The 14,206-nt window shown below is 43.0% G+C and overlaps 1 protein-coding gene across 1 annotated transcript in view; it reads right to left on the bottom strand.

Moving 5' to 3' along the window:
• The window catches only part of ZCCHC8 (zinc finger CCHC-type containing 8), a 1,340,563-nt gene that overhangs the window by 712,301 nt on the left and 614,056 nt on the right, over nucleotides 1-14,206 (bottom strand). The window lies entirely within an intron of this gene.

Below are 14,206 nucleotides of genomic sequence, written 5' to 3'. Positions count from 1 at the left end.
TCAAGGTGCCAGATCCAGGACCAGCAAATCAGACTTTTTAGGACCTTGGCAGGGGGCTCTGATGAGGGAGCCAAAACCAAAGTTGAAGGATGTTCCAAAGATCTTTTTTGAGACCCTTTGTCTTTATAAATCTCCACAGTTCCAATTATAAATGTAATAAATTCAATAAGCAATTCAAATGACAATAAAACACAATACTTATTAAAACAAAAAACAAGTGGTACGCACTTTCATTCACAAAACTTCTTCTGAGAAGTTCTTCGTGAATGAAATCGCTTACCGGTTGTTTTTTGTTTTAATAAATATTGAGTGTTTTTTTACCCTTTGTCTTTAGTTTGAGGATCACCTTTACCATTTTCAGGCTTCTTAGGGGTTTGATCCCCAGCCACCGAGGAATAAGATTTAAAAGGCAAGAGATCCCAGAGCATCAGCTTGTTTTTACAATCAACGGTCTAGAATTGAAACCAGAGCAGATATCGCAGTCTATACCAAGGTGGGACAAAATCAAAAACATTCCCCCGCGGTCACCAGATTTTGGGATCTTATGCCCACAGGAAATATACTTCTTAAACCCAGATTTTTCTGACATGTTCATACAGCTATCAACAAAAAGGCAACAATACCTTAGCAAAAAGGGCAAGAAACGTTGGTACAGTGGACAGTGCAAGTCTAACAAGACTTTTTTTTTTTTAAAGAAAAGAGAAAAGTATGGAAAGGAGAAAATCTAACAATGGTAGAAAAGGTACTAGAGTACAAAGGAATACCAACGATGGTATGAAAAAAATACTGAAAAACGGCAACAGCTCTGAAAAAGAAAAGCTAAAAAAGTAAATTATGTGAGGGAGGAAGAAGACAGGCATCCAAATAGTAAGAAGAAATTTTAAGAATACACCAAAAATGTTAGAGAGCTAGAAATCTGTGTCTGAAACCTTGTGGCAGCAAACAAGATCTAAGGACAATAAGTTGGCGGGGCATTGTGAGAAAACGGAGATCGAGATCTAGGATCAGATTATCTGGAAGAAGTGGCTGAGTTGGACGAAAGCTTCAGATCAAAAACCATTAGATAAGCAATCAGTTGCAAATGAAATCAGATTCTTACATGAAACAAATTTTGGGAAGATGTCCTTTGGACCTCCATTAATGAAAGAAATGAACTTCAAATCTTTCAAAGTTAGTAAACAAAACTGAATAAGAGCCCTGGATGTATACTGTTAATGTTTATTAGACAGTGCAGAATAACAAAACACCCACCCCCCAGATAGGAGAGTTTTTAATGCGAGCACCTTCTAGTTCATTATATCTATAATAGACAGAGTATTGATTTGTTTATATTGATTTTAACACTGCACAATACGAAAAACTATGAATGACATAGTATTTACTTTACCACATTTAAGGGAGTTTACAAAGATGTTCACAGCAAAGGCAGTAAATAGGATTTTAATCCCAACAAATGAGGTAATATTGTAAAATGACTTCTGTGTTAGAATTAGAAACAAAGGTTCAACTAAGAGAATGAACAAATAAGGTAATAATGGTCAACTTTGCCAAACTCCATTCTTTAATGGAATAGGACTAGAGAGAAGATTAATTACCGGTTGTGTTGAGTTCATGTACATCAACTTTACATCCTAAAATTCTGAGAGGTACCCAAATTTCTCCATTGCTGCAAAAAGAAACTAAAAAAAACTGTCAAAAGTATTTGCCGTGTCAATGGACAAAGTGGACACATTTATTTTTTAAATTACATAAATTTTGCAGGAAATTTAGGGTGAGTGACTCATCAGTAGTTTGCATTTAAATCGGACTGGAAAGCAGACAAAGTACAGTTTTGTACCTACCATAAATGTAGACGTCCGATAGATATGCAACTGCAGTCATAACATATGGGGTTGTCCTGCCTCAGGCAGCCCTCGGTCGGCCGGATTCCAAAGTCTGGGTCCCGCGTCGGCTGGTGTCGGCTCCTCCCCGACGTCAGAACGGCTGGAGTATAAAGGCATCGGCCGACGCCATCTTCTTCAGTGTTTCTTGCCCCAGATGCCAGGTGCCCTCCTAGGAAGGCTAAATTTGGTGAATGGATAAAGAATTCCAGGCATGCACAACAGTAATAAACAGATACACCATAGAGATACCCCCAGCTAATAGGAGTAGGGGTAGTGGACCCATAAAGAAGGATGCAGAGGGGTAGGAGGGTGGGAGAATCCGACTGCAGTTGCATATCTATCGGACATCTACATTTATGGTAGGTACAAAACTGTACTATGTCCTTCAAGAATGCAACTGCAGTCATAACATATGGGTTGAATACCATAGCCAAGCTGGGGGCGGTTGAAACTAAGAAAGTGATGGTGTAGCTAAAATGCCCTGCAGGACTGCTGAAGCAAAGCCTGCTCGGGATCTGGAGTATAAAGGCAGGTTGTAGTGCTTGGTAAATGTATGCACGGAGCTCCATGTAGCAGCCTCTAGAATGTCCTTTGTAGCCACTCCTCTTAGGAAAGCTGTAGATGTGGCTATAGCTCTGGTGGAGTGTGGCCTAATATTGGCTGGCACATCTTTTCCGTGGAAGGAATAACAGAATCTGATGCAGTGTCCAATCCATTTGGAAATTGTTTGTTTGGAGATTGCTTTTCCTTGTACTCCAGCAGCATAGGCTACAAACAGTTGGTCAGACTTTCTGGTGGCCTTAGTTCTGTCCAAGTAGTAGCGTAGCTGCCTGTGTATGTCCAAAGTATGCAGCAGTGCTTCCCCCCTGTTTTGAGGATTGGGAAAGAAAGTAGGCAGGTGAATGGCTTGATTTAGAGACACCTTTGAAATTACTTTTGGCATGCATGAAGGATTGGTTCTTAGAGAGACTCTGTCCTGATGAAAAATGAGAAAAGGAGGTACTGCCATAAGTGCCTGTATCTCCGAGACTCTTCTTGCTGATGTGATCGCCAATAGGAAAACCGTTTTCCATGAGAGAAATTGCATTTCTGAAGTTGCTGCTGGTTCAAAGGGAGGAAGAGTTAATTTTTCCAAGACGAAGTTGAGGTCCCATGCAGGTACTGGCGGTTTCCTGGGAGGTTTGATATTCTTTATCCCCCTTAGGAACTGTCTTAGTAAAGGATGTGAGAAAACAGGTGGATCACAATTGTATTTTGCTGAGATTGCTGAGGCATGAATCTTTATGGAAGAATACGAGAGACCAGTAAGAAACATTTCTGCCAAGTATTCCAATATCTGAGGTATATTCAATACTGTTGTATCCTGACCCCTGTTAGCATTCCAGATGACAAATCTCTTCCACTTGGCTGAATAGGTTTTTCTGGTGGAAGGTCTGCGTGCTTCCAGTAAGATCTCTTGAACTTTTTTGGAAAGAGATATCGGAAGGAGTTATGGTAACCTCCAGGCTGTCAGATGCAATGTTTTCAGGTTTTGATGAACCGTCGTGTAATTGTGTTGTGTTAGAAGCAGAGGCCACAGGGGCAGAGGCCACGGTTTGGTCAGAGTTATGCTCAATAGCAATGGGTACCAGTGCTGCCTTGGCCAGTCTGGAGCAATCAAAATGCCTGTTGGTTGTTCTGCTTTGATCTTCAGTATCACCTTGGTCAGCAGTGGTAGAGGAGGGAATGCATAAATTGTTAGGAACTTCCAGCTGAAGGAGAGAGCATCCGTTTTCCAGGCTAGAGGATGGTGGGTCCTTGTACAGAACTTTTCCAGGTGATGATTCATGTGAGAAGCAAAGAGATCTATGTCCGGTCTTCCCCATGTCCTTGTTATTTGTGAGAAAATGTGAGGATGCAGCATCCATTCGTGTGGATCCAAGAAATTTCTGCTCAGCTTGTCCGCCAGTACATTGTCCTTGCCTGGCACAAACTGGGATTGCAAATGTATCTTCAGACTTAGGGATTTTTCCCAGAGGATCATGGTTAGTCTGCAGAGGGGATAAGAATGAGTGTCTCCCTGTTTGTTTACATACCACATGACCATGGTGTTGTCTGTCCTTATTAGCAAATGTCCTTGTTGAAGTGATTTTTCGAAAGTCTCGATTGCATGCATCACTGCCAACATCTCTTTTTGGTTTATGTGCAGATGCCTTTCCCTTGGTGTCCATTGACCTTGAATGCATCTGCCCTCCATGTGCGCCCCCCATCCATGGTCTGAGGCGTCCGTTGTAATCATTTGACCTGCTTGAGGTTTGCTGAAAGACGTGCCTTTAACTGACTTGCTTGAGCCCACCACAAAAATTCTCTTTGCAGACATGGAATGAGTGGGATTACGTCCTCTAGGCTTTGGCTGTGTTGGGACCATAAGCTTTTTAAATACCATTGCAGCTTTCTCATATGAAGTCTTGCCAAAGGTATCAGAAGAATGCAAGATGCCATGAACCCCAGGGCCTGCAGGATTTTCCTTGCAGTCAGCTGGGAGAGCTTTGCTAGGCCTTTGAAGTACTCTGGTAACTGCTGTTGTTTTTCCTCTGAGATAAGCCATCTGTGTTTTTGTGTCCAGTTTGGCTCCTAGGAAAATAATCTGTTGTGATGGCAGTAGTCTTGATTTCTGAATATTGACTGTGTATCCCAAGGCCTGTAGTAATTGAATGACATAGTCCAAGTTTGCTATCAAGGTTTGCTTGTTGTCTGCTTGTATGAGGCAGTCGTCAAAGTAGGGGTATATTTGAATCCCCTGGAGTCTGCAGTGTGCCACTACTGATGCCAGGCATTTTGTGAACACTCTGGGCGCAGTAGATAAGCCAAACGACAATGCTGAGAATTGATAATGCTCTGTCCCTGCAAGAAATCTGAGGTATCTTCTGCAGCTTTGTCTGATTGGGACATGCAGATATGCCTCCTTGAGGTCCAGAGTGACCAGCAAAGACCCCTTGCCCAGCATGGGAAGGAGTTGCTGCAACGTCAGCATTTTGAACTTTGGCACAATGAGATAAGTATTTAGAGTAGACAAGTCCAGTATAGGTCTCCATTCGTTTTCCTTTCTTGGAACAAGGAACAGTCTTGAATAAAATCTCTGGCCTTGTTCCTGTGGAGGGACCTTTTCTATTGCATTTATATTTAACAGCTTTGAAACTTGAATGAGTGCCTCTGCCCTTTGATGAAGTGGCAGGTTTGGCATGCCTTGTCTTACTGGTAAAGTATGGAAGTGGAATCTGTAACCTTTGTCTATTAAATCCAGAATCCAGTTGTCCTTGGTTAAGATATGCCAGTTTTTTGAGAATAAGGATAATTTTCCGCCCAAAGGTGCTTCTCTTTGAGCCTTTGTAGGCGGTATGAAAGTCAAGTCATTGTGGTTGTCCTTGTGGTGCAGTTGGACTGCCTGCGCCACTTCTTTGATTTGGTGGTTGCCATTGGCGGCCCCTGTATGAGCCTCGGTATTGCCCTCTACCTCGGGCACGCCTGTTTTTTCCCCTTTGAAACTTGTCAGTGTCTGGAAAGGACCAATTCTTTGAAGGCCAATTCCTGCTGAATCTGGGTGGCTGAACCTGGAGGAAGTCTTTGACTGTCTATACTGATTTAGCTTTTTCCTCAATGGACTTCAACACATCTTGTGCATTAGCACCAAAAAGCTTCCGTTTTTCCAGAGGTGCATCAAGTAACTTTACTTTAACATGGTCTGGCAGTGGCTGTTCTTTTAACCAAGCATGTCTATGTATAACAGCCCCAGTCATAGCTGCCCTACATGAAACCTCCAATGCATCATAACCACACTGAAGAAAATGATTGCTAACCTGCTGAGTGTTATGTACTAGATCCTGCAATGCCTTTCTATCAATAGGCTCAGGGGAGGCTAGCTTTTTCTGTAAGTCATCCAGTAAAAAATCCTGGTACTGAAACATATGAAAAAGGCAGTTAAGTGACCTCATGGCCAGGGTGGTAGAGGTATAAACTTTTTTACCCCATCTCTCCAGGGACCTAGCTTCCCTATCCGCTGGCAGTGGATTCTTGGTTGTGGAAGTAGACACTCCCTTGGGGCCCTGTAAAATAGTTTCTAGATCCACCGAATGGGCCTTAAAGAGATGCTTGTAGGTGTCAGGGACCCTATAATATCTGTCTGGCTTGACAGGAGCAGGAGGGAGAGAATCAGGGTTAGCACTGGAGTCGGAGAAAACACCATCCAGGACATCCATAACTGGAGGGATAGCTAAAGGTCTGTGCTGGGGAAGCTTGAGGAAGGTACGTAGCCTTTTCCTGGAATCAGAGAATTCCTGACCCTGCCATTTAAAATGCTCCCTCAGAGTGTAGGACTTCACCGAACGAAAAATCCTCTGGAGGAGAGGCAGAGGGAATTGATTCCTCAGCATCAGAGTCCTCATAGGCCTGGAAGGATTCTTCTTGGGTATCTGAATGCTCAGAATCCCCAGAGGCTTCATCTGAAGAGAGGTTGTCAGCCTGCCCAGTTCTGGGCCTTTTCTCTGCAGGCAGCTGAGAACCTCTGTCTGGATGAGGCTGAGACCCCCTGATAAGAGAAATAAAATCTGCAGCAAGAGATATGATCTGTTTATCAGAAGAAGGGGCCTGGGCAGTGGGTTTAGGATGGGCCTTGGCCTGGCTGGCGGCCTTAGCACGTGCAAAGGCCTTGATGGACATGGATACAGGAGGCCTAGCTGCCCCACGTGCAGCAGTAACCTTGTCCACAGGAATGGTGTCGGGTAGATCCAGAACCTCGGTTTCTGGAGGAAAGTCAACAACCGGCACCGGTGTAGACTCAGAGACCGAAGGACGAGTTAACGCTGTGTCGTCGGCCTGGAGCGGTAGAATTACCGCTTCCGAAGGGACCGAAGCACTCGCGGAGGGTTTAGGAGGAGTATCGGTGGAGGACGCGGGCCGAGGATGTCGGTCCCGGTCCTTTCGTTTTGTGAAAGATTGAGTTGTCAGTTGATCTGACGGCATGATATAAGCGAAAGAATCGCCGAAAAAGTCTTCGGCAAATTCTGCCCGGTGCCTGAGAGTGCGCTTATTAAAGCAAGCACAGGCAGCACAGGCCGAGACGTCGTGGTCTGGGCCCAGGCAAGGAAGGCAATAAGAATGGAAGTCCTTATGAGGTATTTGTTTACCACAAGACAAACAATTAACTTTCTCAATTTGTTCTGACATCAGCTGAGGCAAGAAAAAATGCTCCCCAACGGGGTACTTAGCTTTTAGATGACTTCGGTACTGAAAACACAGGAGCTGACCGACCGGCACTTGCGAACTGCTTCTGCTTTGGGCACCGCGCGGCAAGAAAGACTGAAGAAGATGGCGTCGGCCGATGCCTTTATACTCCAGCCGTTCTGACGTCGGGGAGGAGGCGACACCAGCCGACGCCAGACCCAGACTTTGGAATCCGGCCGACCGAGGGCTGTCAGAGGCAGGACAACCCCATATGTTATGACTGCAGTTGCATTCTTGAAGGACATCTGTAAGAAGGTTTTCTTTGATTCCATTTGTAAGGATGAAGTCAGAATTCTCTCAAAATCACTGACCCTGATGAGTACATATTTCAAAATAATTTCAGGTTAAGGCATTTTAAGTGGGTACAAACAGATGGAATAATCCTAAGCACCTAAAAGACATATGGGAAGAAGCAAAATCTTAGTAGATAAAAGCATACTTTCTAGCAATAATGAGGAAAAACAGTTCTGGGAGAAACTCCAAACACCCGATGTTCGAAGCAGGATCACTGCTGCAGAACAATTTCTGAACCATGGACATTAGCCACAGGTATGCATCTGCTGGAGTGTCACGACTCACAAAGCTATGCAGATGTACAGGTATTGGTAAAATCCTTCTAAAATGAGGAAGTATGCTTATATTTAGAATCTAAGAGACAAGTCCACCCATACAAACATATGTTCTTTTTTACTGCCTGTAAGAGAGTATGCCAAAGAAACAATTACTAGAAAATGGAAATCAAAACTTAAATCAACTAACTGAAGTATTAAATATTTTAAAGATAAAACTAGAGGTCAGATCTTCAGAAGAGGTAGGAATAAATTAGAGAAAATTAATGGAACTTTTGAGAACAATACATGCAGAACAATGTTCAGGAGGAAGAGTGAGGTTTACATAAATTGTTCAATTCCTTCCCTCTTCCTAATGCTGGAGTAAGAAATATTTACGTTAAGTATAATGTATAAATATGACTTTACTATAGCTGTCATTTCGATAATTAATGTGCACCTATGCCTTTTATGGCAAATTGGTAAGGGTGCGGTTTTTTTGTTTTTATTTGGGGGGGGGGGCGCTAATTTAAAGAATCCAAGGCTGATCCTTAAGGTGAAGCCATAGCAATGGAAACCAAATTTGCCTCGGCTTAAAGGGGCTATAAGATAGATAAATCCTTGCACCACAGTATCCCCTTGGTGTAAATCCCTGGGGAGGGGTTAGGGTAACATAGCTGCCGTACTTTGTATGGGTCACGAATACAAAAGATCAGAGAGGCTCACTCAAACACCACAAAAATATGTGGTACTGATGGATTGAGGGATTCACCAATGATGCAAATCGGAATACAACTGCTTGCCAGAAAGTTGGTCCATCTAGGAATGTGCATTTTTGCCAGAAAGCACTGTGAAGGCAAACCCCATTACCATGTTCTCATGGCCTCTCAGCACAAGTAGTGGGACAGGGTTCTTCCTTGCTTGCTGATGTACCATACCACTGACAGATTCTATTAATATTAATCACAACCTGGGAAGGAAACACCGACGAGTCTACAGCACTAACAGAACTGACCTAATCTTGAGTTTAATGATATGCAGATCAGTTTCACACAATGTCCCCCACTCTAGAGAAGAGGTGTCTGTGGTCACTGCTGTCCTCAGAAAAGGAATAAAAGGCCTTTCTGCTGTTAACACTGGGAGAGTGTGTCTACCACAGTCCATGTGTCCTCTGCAAACAGAGAACATGTGAATGCTTTTTTTCAATGCATCTACTGAATGGAACTAGTGCGTGCTCAAGGTCCACTGTAACACCCTCATGTAGGATCTTGGGGGGGGGGGGGTTGTGGGGAGAAGAAATATTAGTGCTTGAAATTGCTAGTGACCGACTCCCAATCAAAAGTGGAGATATGTTCTGGATCATTCAGCAATTTGTGCATTCCTGACCATTTCCACTGGCAGGGAAGTCTGGGAAGATTCCAGGAACATAGGTTCACTGATTGTTACTAGGCTAACAGCCACTAAGGCCCTTACAAATCTAGCTGCGCAACCCAAATCTATTTGGATCCAGATTAGAATGGGTACCTATGGGGGGTGTGCTACATAAGTAGGGAAATAACAAAGGGATTTATGCGAAGACAATCTACCAACGGGCTGTAGAAAAAATACAAGGGTCTGAGAATGAACCTCCACTACATCCTCACCAGACTATCCAGAAGACATGATCTTTTTTTGTCCTCTATACTTGGGAGGAATTATATTCAAACTCCAGTCAAATGGAACCAATTTTCAAAGAAAGGATTAAAGAGTGCTACCAATTTAGAGACTGGTCCCCTCAGGGCAACAACCAAAAAATGGGTAAGGGCAGACCCTATTGGCTTCAGTCCCTTTCATATGAGTAGTCTGGGCCTGTCTGAACACAATGGAGAGACGTTTGCACTGGAGCACAACCTTTTTTTTTAGGAAAGGTTCAAACAGCTCTACGTTTTGGTTATCTGTGGTATTGTAAAATACTATCCCTCTATAATGGCTCCCTTCGTTACACAAAACCATCCACTCTACAAGACAGAGAAAGACAACCTTAAAGGAGTGGTCATATGGTCGGGGGAGCCATTCTGCTCGTAGATGTCTGGCACTGCATTGGAGGGAAAACAATAATGAATGAATGCCCTTGTCAGTCGGGGTGGAAGTATTTTATGGGGCTTGCTTAACTTGAGAAAAAGATGGGGGAGCAAGGGAGTGACAGTTTATAGAGGCCTCAAATGAAAATGGGATCTGCTGTGTCTTCTGGAGTTCACCAACCTCATTATGGAAGAATTGGCCACAGAGTCACATAACCTTGCACAGGAATACCCGTAAGGCCTGGCATGCTGCTCTAGCCGTAGCTTCAGTGCAATCTAAGGTGTGGTGATTCCACAGTTGGTTGTGTTGTGAAGTCAATAACAGGGTTGAGAAATGCACTTCTTTCAGCTCAAATTCAGACAAAGCCAAAAGCTATACTGCAAACTGATTCACTAGTTAGAACTAGAATCTAGAAAGGTCACACAGAGAGACAGAGATATGCCTCTACAGAAAGGAACACAGCATTTTTACCTAATCTGTCCAAATCTTTAGACCACTTGTCAGGCAGCAAAATGCTGCACTTCCTGTGACCAAACAAATGTCTTCCAGGATAACTGGCAAGATCTCCAATGGCCTTTCTTAGGAGACAAGGAGGCATTACTCTAGTGTATTCAAGACTGCATGTATGCCACCACTGTTTTGTTCTCTATAGAGGGGATGGACCACGGTTCCATTGTTCATAAGTTATTGGAAAAAAACAGATGGGGGCCACAAACCAGCCCATGGTGGACTTCATAAGTCTGAATGTTTCTCTATCAGAAAGGTCATTAAGTGGGGAGATGTTAGAGAGGGTCATTATACTCAGCCAGCATGCAATTAAGGGTCTCCAGGTCCCAAACAGTCCTCTTCGAACAGGAAATGGAAATCCTCTCCCCACATCAATGACAAATTGGGTGTGCGCAAACACAGCAAACATATATAGGGAGAGATGCACAAAGTATACCAGGCAATGAGGCACAGTTTCACAAAGGACACACCAGCCAAAAATGGAAACAGATGGGGGAAAAGAGATTTGCACCAGCCCTGGTGGATGCAACAGGCAACGTCCCCTAATGGCGGGCCTCCCACACCAATGAGGTCAGATCCATCATGGCATTAAAACTGCTTACGACAGATGAGCATGCAAGGGGTAGACCAGCTGAATCCCCCTTTAAGGCCATCAAGCACTGCTAAATATAGGGATGTACTGTTTTTCGATGAAAAGTTTTTGTCCCAAGTACAACTTCCAAATTCCCTGCAAAGAACTGCAAGATCTACTCCCAAAAAGTAGACCTTTAACAAGAATGCCCCCCTTCTATATAACTTAGAAATGGGAAAATGCTTTGGATGCACTTCCCACCCCCAATGCTAGCACCTCAAACAGACAAACCACCTATCATTCAACAGGAAAACCTAAGGCCTAAATCAGCAGTGTCATGTATTAAAATCAGAAGAGATTCTACGCATGCAATAATTGAAGGATCTTTCAAGCAGAATCACCAAGGACTCCCAACAGGAGAAAATGACACCTGAAAACAGACATACAGCTGAGGAACCTAAGCTGCAGTGTGGCTGAAAAGTACATACTCACCTGCTCAGGCTAAGATTCTCCAGCAGGATGGAAGAGAGAGAATATCAGTCTGCTCACATCTGTTTAAAGGCTGATGCAAGGCACTGCCCCTCCCTCCCTGGGAGATGCAACACAGAAAGGCTGCCTTCTCAAAGCATCAAGGATAATACCAAAACAAGGTGGCTGTAGGACAAACATTTGGGTAACTCTGGTGAGAGGTCGCAGATACAACATAACCACACATACTTGCATCCACCATAAACCCTTCCTAAAGGGATGCCAAACCATAAGAAGCTAGAATACCCTAAAGATTAACTACTGGACTCAAAAGCTTCATCCTATTTAGAACAAATGACTCAACTTTATTCTACTCTACCCAAAAAGTTAAAGCCTTCCACCTGCTTGATGACTCCCCTACAAGTAGCTGGCTTTAAGGAAGCCCTAAAAATCTCCACATGTTCCAAAACAAGGAAAATGCAAAGGTGCCAGTAGGTTAGTACACTGAGGCCAGCAGCTTTAGGAAAAAGGTCCACGCTGAACTTAGAAATTGCATCAAACAGAGCTCCCTAAGGTTGAAATCACACCCCATAGACTAGCTCCCACCAACAGTCCAACCAGCCAGTGGACCTTGATGCAGGCATAGAAATGTGGTTCCACATCCACTGAAGTTAACTAGCCAAACTGAGATGGGGAAGCCTTACTAGAAAATTAAGCCTTGGTCAAAAGTACGACACTCCTTTACAGAAGTCTCAATGGGCAACTCCAGGCAATCAGGTTACACAGACTCAAGACTGGGTCAATCAGACAGGGGAAAAGTGGCACAAGCAAAACAGACTACATCCCTTCAAAGTGAGCACTGATAATACACTTATCAGGATTCCAGAGAAACATAAAACATGAACAGGATCAAATCCACCACTTAAATTGGGTGAGACCATGATGAGAGAACTCAACTATTCGAGAAGGGCTAAGGGCAGGCAATCCTCACAGCAATGTCTTCAAACCTCCAGCCCACTGATCAGATGTCAAAAGGCACCATTCCAAATAACCCAGTAAGGATCTCCATTCATCTCAAACTCAGATTTCTGAATTCATAACTAATCATTACAGCATGCGCACTCTCTTCTTTGCCAACAATAACAAGGATCAGCAGTTGTGAGAACAAGGGTCAACTTTCACTATAGTCAGTGTGCAACATCATGGAATACACCATTCATGGATGTGCATTCTTCTCCAAGTTAGGAAACTTCCAGAAAAAGATGATGAAGTTTGACAGTTGTCTGACAGTAGTACATAAACCCACCATGAAACCCTATTCAAGGACCATCCATCAGTGTTGCATCTACTACTTGAACAACATGTGGGCAGGCATATGAAGCACTGTTTTTCCACAGTAGGGCTGGTATAAAACATGAAGGCATAAGTAACAATGTAACTTTAAAAAAATCATCTACATAATTTATGTAATATCCTTCATCTCCTTAATGGTCCACTAACCAGTACAGAAAAACAAGTTCAGTGTGATGCAATATACAACCAACTCCTCCACAAACACTGGTGAGATCAGACAAGAAAGTTGTTTTCCAAGACAGCAGCAGTAGAGCAAGCTCTGCTCATTTAAACTGCTCAATGCCCAAACACCTTTAAACTGCCATAAACTAAACAGAAACTGCTAGCTGAACAGTCTATGACAACCAGAATATAAACAAGCAGACTAATTTTATTTCAGGCGTTTGTACACAGAGTATATAGCTTATTTCCTTGTTTCATTTTCCTCTCACCATTTATCATTATTTATTTTACATTTGTTTACTGGGAAAGGCAGACTGGGATGAAGACCCATTTTCAGTGGAGGCCTGGGAAGAAAAGCTCCACATATAACAATACATAATTTGTTGTTACTAACATTTGTACAATATGATCAGGTACAAATTCTTCTTACAATGCAAGAAGAGAGAGAATATGAATGCACAATGTAAACAGTGCATAAGGCTATCATAGCGACTGAAGATATAAGTTGATTAAATAGCAAGCAGGTAATGTTTATATGAGGATGAAAAGAGCTTAGATTTGGAGGTAGTCTGGGAGGATGATCAGCATGAGCAGGCAATCTTTTAGCCACTTGGCCTAGATTGGAAAAGGAACAAAGGCAAAAGTCATTAAGGAAGCTTTTGAAAGCACTTTTAAGATGGTTGGTATTGATAGTGTTTCTAATGGTATAAGAAAGCAAATTCCAGTTTTTGGCTACTTGGTGGGAGAATAGGGAGTCACCTGCAGTATTGGTGGATCTGGACACCTGTAGTAGTGATCTGTTTGTTGATTGTAGGTTTTGCTTGGTAGTATGGGGTTGAAGAATGTTTAGTAGGGCAGTTTTTTTTTCGGGGTGGTATAAAACTTGTGTGCCATGGTCAGTTGATTGTAGGATACAAGTTGTGGCAGTTCTAACCAGGACAGTGTTTGAAGGTGTGATAATGGTGGGTGTAATGTGAAGAGTCACTGGCAAATTTAGCTATTTTATTACAGCACGTTTCTAATTTCTTTAAGTCTGCCTTTTTAAGGCTGATAAAAATTGGGGAGGCATACAGGAGAGTAGGTAGGTGGGTTCTAGCAATGGCTACCCTAGAAGCATCAAATACTTATTTTTTTATGAACTTTAACTGTTTGTGACATATGTAGGTCAAATCTTAGGTTATCAATTATGACACCTAGCAGTTTTGTTTGTGGCTTTGCATTGTTTCTAGCAATGATGAAGGAAGTTGGGGGGAGGGGGGGGGGGCTCGTGGGTTAGAAGATCATAAGTGCTGTTGATTTTTGGGGGGTTAAGTACGAGCTGATGGTTCAATAGCCATAGTTCAGTTTCTGAGAAGGACTTCTGGGTTATGTCTTGACACCGCGGTGGTGGTGAT

Source organism: Protopterus annectens, chromosome 4.part0 (genome assembly GCF_019279795.1).
Source record: "Protopterus annectens isolate FY-2018-M chromosome 4.part0, PAN1.0, whole genome shotgun sequence".
In the NCBI taxonomy this organism is placed as follows: domain Eukaryota; kingdom Metazoa; phylum Chordata; order Ceratodontiformes; family Protopteridae; genus Protopterus; species Protopterus annectens.
The sequence above is the reverse complement of the archived record's forward strand: the minus strand, read 5'-3'. Positions and strand labels throughout refer to the sequence as shown.